This window comes from Zingiber officinale, chromosome 1B (genome assembly GCF_018446385.1).
Source record: "Zingiber officinale cultivar Zhangliang chromosome 1B, Zo_v1.1, whole genome shotgun sequence".
Lineage (NCBI taxonomy): Eukaryota > Viridiplantae > Streptophyta > Magnoliopsida > Zingiberales > Zingiberaceae > Zingiber > Zingiber officinale.
Genome location: NC_055986.1, coordinates 96564310 through 96573949, shown reverse-complemented (window position 1 = coordinate 96573949; position 9640 = coordinate 96564310). Strand labels below are relative to the sequence as shown.

Genomic DNA, 9640 nt, shown 5'->3' with positions numbered 1-9640 from the left:
TCCTCCACAAATTTTTTGTAATACCCAGCTAAACCAAGGAAACTTCTGATCTCTCTAACATTCTTGGGCCTATGCCAATTATTGACTGCCTCTATCTTGGCAGGATCCACTTGGATGCCTTCTTTAGAAATAATGTGACCTAGAAACACCACCTGATTTAACCAGAACTTGCACTTCGAGAATTTGGCATAAAGTTGTTTCTGCTGTAGGGTCTGCAGGACTATTCTCAAGTGCTTGCCGCCTGATTTAACCAGAACTTGCACCTGATTTAACCTAGCCTCCGGCTTCATTTCCGCCCGAGAGGAGCCACCGCGAACACGAGAGGAAGAAAGGAGAGGAAAGGTTTTTAGGTCACGGTAAAACCTAAGTTCTCCCTTTATAACTCCAATATTCTATTAACTATCTACCACTTAAATATATTTCGCTCCTTCCTTAATTAGCACGGCCCGCTTGGTCACTTGGTCAGTCGGATTTGTTTAAGACTTGGTTCGGCCGGAGGTTGCGGGTTTGAACCTCGGTCAAACCTATTTATTTTTTGAAACTTCCTCCTTTTGATAAAAATACCAAACGAACTCCAAAAATTACATAAAAATACTCTAAAAATTTCTAAAAATCTCTTGAATATTTCTAAGGCATTTCGAAATATTTTTAAGTACTATTGAAACTCAAAATGAGAAAATTTGGATTGTTACGGAAGATTTGAGATTTTTTATTTTCTTCTCAAAATTGAGAATATGAATGGGGCTCATAAAAAATATTAAACGAAAATTATAATATTAAAAATAAAAACAAAAATATATGATTTGATAATATAGGATCAGATTTTCTTGATAGTGAAAAAAATAATAGATTCTTTTATATATTCGATGCGAATGCGACACGTCAGGATAACAAAAACAGTCCATTTAAAATTGTAACGATTGGAGCGTTAAACTCGAGCCATTCAAATCCAGCTAGATTTAAGTGGTTGTGTTTTGAAAACTTAGCAATATATTATTGCCAAGTCACCAATAGGAGTCCAAGCAAGGCAATGGAACTCTGAGAGAGAGAGAGCCACACCCAACCTACAACCCCAACCTACAACCTAATTACAAATCCCAGGAGATCATGGAATTCAAATACCCCTTTGAGGGACTAAAAGGATAAACAACAACTAGCATCTATTTACAGACACAAAGTGATTCAACTTGTTCACAACAAAAATATTGTATACAGTAAAGAGTTCCCGAGTATCTGTTTACCAAAATGGACCCTCTCATGCAACCGCAGAAGTCCTGCTAAATAAAAGGGAAACAAACATTCACTCATTCATTCCTCTGAGACATCCACTGCCATGTTCTATTCTTCATACTTCACTGCCACCAGAAATCTCATGCACACCTGCAAACACATTATTCCACTAAACCACGAAACAAAATTTAGCCCCCGTGCACCAACACAAACTGCATACGTACCTGTTTCGGATCATAAACAGCGTACTCGTTGAACTCCAGCGGGCTATCTTTGTGCTCCGACGCCACCAGCCGTCCACAGGGCACCTTTATCTCGTCGCCCCACTGGAAGTGCCCCGACTCCTCCGGTCGCTTCTTCCCGAGACCTTTGACGCTCACCTTCTCCTCCTCCATCTTCCTCGTGTCTTCAGGCACGGTAGAGATCTCGGTGATCTTCTCTCCGAGAGAGACGATGCCTAAGAATAGGAAGCCGTCCGGTCGATCGACTGCCGTGAATCCATATCTAGCAGCCTCTGCGGATGCGTTCGAGCACACGATCGCTCTTCCAAACTGATGAGTCAAAAAACAATAGACGGCCGGTATCGATATGTATCGAATTAAAACTGAAATTGGCTAGTAATTATGACTTACCATGTAGCCGGGTACTGGAATTTGACACACTGCCGGTAGAAGTCCCTTGTGCAAGTGCCTAAGCAAATTTGAAGTTGTGGTACCTGAATGATTCAGGATTGACGGTGAGTATTGCTTGTAAACACATCGACGTGAATTGTTGAGATAAACAAACATACCACACCATAATAGAATCTTGTTTGGCGGTGTTTTTATCTCTTCGTAGGAAGGGCCGGCACTTGACTGAATGGCGAATACGTTCTCTACAGCCATGCCATAAGCCTACAAAGCAGCATAATTGGTTTTATGTTTATGAGACTGATCACGGCGGAACACAGATACAACACTCACCACTTCGCCGACCTTCACCGGCTCGTAAGTGGTCTGGAGATACTTGACGATCATCTCGTACTCCTCCGATTCCCTCTCCACCGACGTGATCGAACAACCGAGCTTGCTGTATTGGTCGGAAAGCGGATCATCGACCGTCGCACAGTCAAACACACCTCCGATGAGGCGGGAGGCAACGTTAACATCCCTTATCCCTTCGAAACCCGCAGCCACCTGCAAAATTTTCCATCACAACATGTCTCATTAAATATAACCTTAAGGCAGATTGGTCATGGTCGTTCATTGTACATGATCTGCAAGTTCCTGATAGCTCCTGAGGACATACGGCCGCGTCGAGTGCATGAGGGTGAACCACTTGCAACTGAAGTCATCCCACAAAAGGTTGGCCTCGACTTTTGATAATTTGCTTGCTTTCTCGATCACTTCCCTGAACTTGAGCAGCTCTTCTTCGCCTAAAGAGGAAACAATTCGATTTTGCAAGGGAAGGATCATCGTCAAGATTGTGCAGAGGAGAATTCAATGGCTCACTCACCTCTTTTCAAGTGGAAATCAGTAAGCATTCCCATAGGCAGATCAGGGCTGTCATATCCCATTGTTAGAAGAATAATAGGAAGAGATGAGAGTAATAATTTAATCTTATTGTTCATTGATATTTGTCCTATGGACAATGCAATATATAATGTTCAAATGTACTTGGTCAATTGACCAATTAATAAATAACAGAATTATTCTAAGAATAATTCTGAGAATTATTCTAATAATTATAACAGAATTATTAGAACAATTCAAATACTAATATGATTTGATTTGGTAATTTGATCCGGTCAATTTTGATAATTCTGTTTTATCTCTTTTACCCCCCGACAAACTCAACGGGAGATCTCTGACGTTGAGTTTTCTTGCTAACTTGTTGAAGCGTTGTCTGGATAGTGGCTTGGTAAAGATATCAGCGATTTGATCTTCAGTAGAAATATAAGAGACGGATAACTGCTGAGTTGCCACACGTTCACGAACAAAATGAAAATCAATTTCCACATGTTTTGTACGAGCATGAAAGACTGGATTTGCTGAGAGATATGTTGCTCCAATATTGTCGCACCAAATTTTTGGTGCAATATTTGATGCAAGATGAAGTTCGGAGAGAAGTGATTGAAGCCAAATAATTTCTGACGCCGTATTTGCTATAGCTTTATATTCTGCCTCAGTGCTTGAACGAGACACCATAGGTTGCTTTTTCGAATTCCATGAGATAAGATTTCGTCCAAGAAATATTGCATATCCACTAGTAGAGCGCACATCTTCAGGAGAACTTGCCCAATCCGCATCACTATATGCATGTAAATCTCAAGACGATTGGCGATATAAAAGAAGACCATGTAGAATAGTACCTTTGAGATAGCGAAGTATTCTTTTTACATTATCCCAATTTTGTTCAGTTGGAGCATGCATGAATTGACAAGCACGATTTACCGCAAAAGTAATATCAGGGCGTGTGATAGTGACATATTGCAAGGCCCCAACAATACTTCGATAAATCTGTGGATCAGATAGAGCAGGAGAGGATGAAGTTGGAGAGTTGTTTATAGCAATTGGTGTAGAGACCGGACGTGCTCCATCCATTTTGGCTCTTTGAAGAAGTCCAGTAATGTATTTGCTCTGAGAGAGAAGATAGTCATCCTCATGTGGAATAAGCTCAATACCAAGAAAAAAACGAGCAATACCTAAATCTCGAGTAGGAAACTCTTGATTAAGAAGACTTTACCCTTGTGATCATTGCCGGTTATCAGAATGTCATCTACATAAATAAGAAAAAATATCATATTTCCATCAATATATTTGTGAAATAGAGACGAGTCAGTCTTTGATCCAGAAAATCCTTGAGCTTGTAACCAATTAGATAGTCGATGAAACCATGCACGAGGAGCTTGTCGAAGACCATATAAGGATTTCTTGAGTTGGCAAACATGAGATCGAAATTGTGGATGAATGAACCCAGGTGGTTGCTCCATAAATACAATTTCCTCAAGATGACCATAGAGAAATGCATTTGAAATGTCCAATTGGCGTACAAGCCAATTAGAACTAACAGCTATTGATAATAATAGTCTGACAGATGTAATTTTGATGACTGGGCTAAAAGTGTCATTAAAGTCAATACCTGGTTGTTGACTAAATCCTTTAGCTACAAGCCGAGCTTTGTATCTTTCAAGAGAACCATCAGCTCGATGCTTAAGACGGAATACCCATTTAGAGCCCACAACATTCATTGAGGGAGTGCGCGGAACTAGAGTCCATGTTCCATTGCGAAGAAGTACATCAAATTCTGTAGTCATTGCACTACGCCAGTTTGGATCCTTGTTTGCTTGTGTAAAACAGGTTGGTTCAATAGATTTTGAAGAGACCACTAGAGCTCGTGGAAGGGGATATTGTAACGCCCGAAAATTCTCAAAACTATATTAGAATTATTGTACGATTTTTCTGGAATTTTTAGATATTTTTCCGGAATTTTTTCGAGTAGCGGAAGTAGCAAAAATAATTAGAACCGTAAAATACCTTAGGCAGGAATCGAACCCGAGACCTATGGTTTACGGATAAGTTTAGTAACCGGTGAACCCAGCAGGGCCGTGCTGAAAGAAAGGAGAACCAAATATATTTATATTAGAGTTGGGTTCATTAAACCACTTAATATAAATAATAAACTTAAGTTGGGGTTGGGTTATTTTGGTTCGGCACATCCTTCTCCACCGAAACCCAACACCACCGCCGCCTCTCTTTACTTCTCCTCTTCCTCACGCACGACACACCAAGCCAAGGGTCAAGGGATCACCTTCCGGCGACGACTCCAACATGAAAAAGGTTCATCTCCGCGAGAGGAACGCGAAGACGTGAACGGATCGTCGAGAGGATCAGTTTTCCGGAAGACCTAGCGGATAGAATTGTAAGAAAACCTTGCGATTGAGGTAAGAAACCCCTCACCTGCAGTATAATTGCTCTCGCTTGTTAGTTTTGGCGTTAGTTCAGTAATTTTACAGTTTTCAGTTTTAGGGTGTGCTTTTAGTGCACACCAAGCATTCGGTAGAATGCCCAGTTCAGAAGGATGCACCAATAGGCGTCCTAACAGCATGTAAAATATATTAGAAACATTTTTATTCAGTTATTTATCAGTTATCACAGCTATATGGATCAGATATCCATTGGGTAGGCTCCCACAGTAGCCTCTAGGTTCAGATAACCTAGCTCTAGGTTCAGATAACCTAGAACAGCAAAGTAAAATAAAACAGTATTCAGTATTTTACTTTTATTCAGTTGGCACTGTACTTGGATCAGATATCCATGGGCTGGACTCCCACAGTCGTCCCTAGGTTCAGATAACCTAGTAACCCTGCTGGATTCGGAACTTGCAATCCCGGGTCTCGTAGGGATGCGCGCACAGTAAGTACAGTTGCCAGGGCCCAACAGCATGTTTAGTATTTTCATCTATTATATGTATAGTTTTCAAATTTGAAACCAGTGATGAGAACACTAATTTAGCTTTCAGTTCAGTTCAGGTTCAGTTTACTTGATTTGAGTTCGTGTACAGATTTAGATATATGCTTGACTAGTTCAGTTTCATGCTCAGTTTATAAGTATGCCATGATCAGTTTAGAGCATGCTCAGTTTATATGTTATGCCATGCTTTGTGTGATACCATGTCATGCCATGCTTGCATATTCAGTATATTTTTCAAACAGCATGATTTAAAATCATATTTGCATCGTATGCATGCTTTTGTGAGGTAGATGGTTTCTTACTAAGCTTATTGGCTTACAGATACTACTTTTCTTATACTGCAGATACCGGTAAAAGGAAAGTGGATTAGCGGAGGCTGGAGGGCGATGCTACGATGATGTGTGTGTGCAAGGGGTCTGGAATAAAGATCCTTGGGATCTATACGCTTTTATTTCAGTTTTAGCACTTAACATGTCTAGTTTCATACTTAGTCTTGTTACTAATTGTTCTAGCTTAGTAACTATGTCTTGTTTAGCTTATCACGTTTAGAACATTAGTACTTATATGCTAGAATGTATCTCCATTGTTTTAGAACTGTTGTGTGATGATTTGGCACGCCAAAGTGCTGAAATCAGAACTCTCGAGTGAAATCAGACACTGATCGGTCCCCAGACCGATCAGGGTCTGAGCTGTTCCACTGGATCGGTCAGCCGACCGATCCAACGAGATACAGTATGCTACTGTATCCTCCTAGATCGGTCAGTCGACCGATCCAGCTCGATACAGTAGTCTCGGAGGAGATTTCCAGGTGCCTGGATCGGTCAGCCGACAGATCCAGCATCGAACAGAGGGCATCCCAGCGTCTCCAGGTGCCTGGATCGGTCCGCAGACCGATCCAGACACACCTGGATCGGTCCTTCCGACCGATCCAGCCTCTGCTGAATCGGTCCGCAGACCGATCCAGCAGGGCATAGAATCGTAGTAAGCTTGATCGATCCGTGGATCGATCAGCAGCTAGCTGGGAAGTTAGTTTGAGTTCCTAGCTCAGATGGGAGGTCAAGAATCCTCCTTAGCACATGTACACCAACCGGAAAGGGTCTTGAATCCTTCCTTATAACCGCATGGGTACATCAGTTGTCAGATTAACAGAGTCAGTTAGTGAAATTTTATTTTACCCAGTTTTCCGCACAGTACGGCACAGTAGTTTCAGTAGTTAATGTAGCGATCCGGCTCACAGCCTAGTACCCAGGAGTTGGGTCGTTACAGAGTGGTATCAGAGCAGTGTTCCTTACTTCCTACACACACATCAGCATTGCGGCTACAGCTTCCAAGTAAGAACATCTCTCACTCAGTTTTGTTTTTAGCTCTCATAACAGTTATATGTGCTTCATGTTTTGCTCTCATGTTAGTAGTTAATTAATTCATGTTTACAGTGATAGTATTTAACATGCTACCAGTAGTTAACTATAACATGATAGCCTAGTTATATATATGTGTTCTCTGCTATTTAGAAAATGGTACGAGGACGCCCAGCTAAGAAAGCAGCAGCGGCTGAGCCCCAGCATGAGGCCTTACAGCATTAGGGGCTCGGGTACAGCAGCAGTTAGCTGAACAGCAGCAGGAGATAGCCTCCTTAAAGGCTAACCAGCAGACTACTCCCCCAGTCACTCCAGTACCGAACCTCACTACTCCAGTAATCACAGAGGTTGTACCAACTCAACCTGCAGCACCAGTCCCAGTAGCCCCAGTAGCAGGGGCTAAGAGAGAAGCTTACCTTATCCAGTGGCAGAGAATTAAACCCGAGAACTTCTTAGGCACCAGCGAACCATGGGATGCACAAGCATGGTTTAAATCCCTGGAAAGCACGATGGAGCTTCTAGACTGGCCAGAGCACGAAAAGGTGAAGTGTGTCTCTTTCTGTTTAACAGGAGATGCACGCATGTGGTGGGAGCGGATTAAATCGAAGTGGCCAGTAAATCAGATGACATGGGCCAACTTCGAGAAAGAATTCTTCGAGGAATTCTTTCACATGCAAGTCACGAACCGACACTATGATGAGTTTACAGAATTTCGTCAGGGCAACCTATCAGTTCAGGAATCCGTGAAGAAATTCAACAGGTTGGCCCGTCTGTGTCCGGAACTAGTCAGCACAGAGAAGGAACGAGTACGGTTGATGCTGAAGATGCTCAGACCAGAGATCGCAATGAATGTGGCTGGTGGCGTTCATAGGCCACAAACCACAGAGGAGCTAGTGAGTAGTGCTCTGATCACCGAGCACTATCAGCACAATATCACCCAGCAGAAGCAGGTTTCCACATAGCCCAAGGGACAAGCTAGCTCAGGTACTCAGCAGAAACAACAGGGACATAGCTCCAACTGGAAGGGGAAACGCAAGGCAAGCAGTGACCCAAAAGGAGGACCAGCTGGAAAACATTCCAGACATCCCAAGTGTGCTACTTGTGGGAAACATCATCCAGGAGTTTGCCGCAAGGGTACGCGAGGTTGTTTTGAATGTGGTATGGCACATGACTAAGCGAGGTTCGAACAAGAACAGTCTTCCTCGGCCTCGGTAGATACAAGATGGAGCTCGGCCAGCTACACCGAATGTATGCGACCTTAGATGGTCCAGAGATCGATCGGGCAGATTAGAAGCCCCACTAACACAAATGCCGTGATTTTCTCGACTGCAGAGGACGTAGCAAATGCCTCGGCGGTTGTCACAGTCGGTCAATATTTTACAGCATAATGCAACTGTCTTATTCGATACTAGGGCAACCCACTCTTATGTATCCAGGGCATTTGCCAATTACTCAATAGTCAATTTCGACAACACTACCCTCAGGAGACACTATGGCATCTACGCACTGGCTCAGAGCAGTGCCAGTCATTATAGCAGACAGGGAACTTTTTGGTGATCTGATAGTGCTATAAATGACTGACTACGATGTCATCTTTGGAATGGATTTTCTGATTAGATACGGCGCTTCTATAGAGTGTCGTAAACAGAAGGTCATATTCCAACCTGAAGCAGGAGTACAGTTTGAGTACACGGGGAAGCCAAAGAGAAAAGCCAGGAAGTTTCTCTCAGCACTGAAAGCACAGCAGTTAATGGATTCAGGATGCATGGGATTTTTAGCAAATGTAGTCAACACCAGCCAGGACAAGAACCAACAGCTTTCAGAGGTTCGAGTCGTTTGTGTTGGTGCAACCTTAGGTCAAGGTTGACTTGGTTGACCTGACTCGAGTTGACCTGACTCGAGTTGTGTTTTGATGTTTGACGATGTTTGACGAGGAGAGAGTTGTATTCTTGATGTTTGACAAGAATAGGTGTTCGGGAGATTGTAGGTGCAACCTTAGGTCAAGGTTGACCTGGTTGACCTGATTCGGGAAAAGTCCAAGCAGGGAGCTTGGCACGCGAAAAGTCCAAGCAGGGAGCTTGGCATTGGAAAAGTCCAAGTATGGAGACTTGGCACTGGAAAAGTCCAAGCAGGGAGCTTGGCACGCGAAAAGTCCAAGCAGGGAGCTTGGCATTGGAAAAGTCCAAGTATGGAGACTTGGCACTGGAAAAGTCCAAGCAGGGAGCTTGGCACGCGAAAAGTCCAAGTATGGAGACTTGGCACGGGGAAAGTCCTGGTGAGTGAAATCAGGCAAGGGAAAATCCAGATGGATCAGGGATGATCGGACTTCTGGTGTTGAAAGTCCTAACTGGGATGTTAGGCAGTGTGGAAAGTCCTGGTGAGTGAAGCCAGGCAGTGGGAAAGTCCTAACTGGGATGTTAGGCAGTGTGGAAAGTCCTGGTGAGTGAAGCCAGGCAGTGGGAAAGTCCTAACTGGGATGTTAGGCAGTTGGAAAGTCCTGGTGAGTGAAGCCAGGCAGTGGAAAAGTCCTAACTGGGATGTTAGGCAATGAGAAAGTCCTAACTGGGATGTTAGGCAGTGTGGAAAGTCCTGGTGAGTGAA

The 9640-nt window shown here is 43.2% G+C and overlaps 1 pseudogene; it reads right to left on the bottom strand.

Annotated features, from left to right (window-relative positions):
* Positions 1 to 1338: 1338 nt before the first annotated feature.
* The window catches only part of LOC122040175, a 34020-nt pseudogene continuing 25718 nt past the window's right edge, over positions 1339 to 9640 (bottom strand).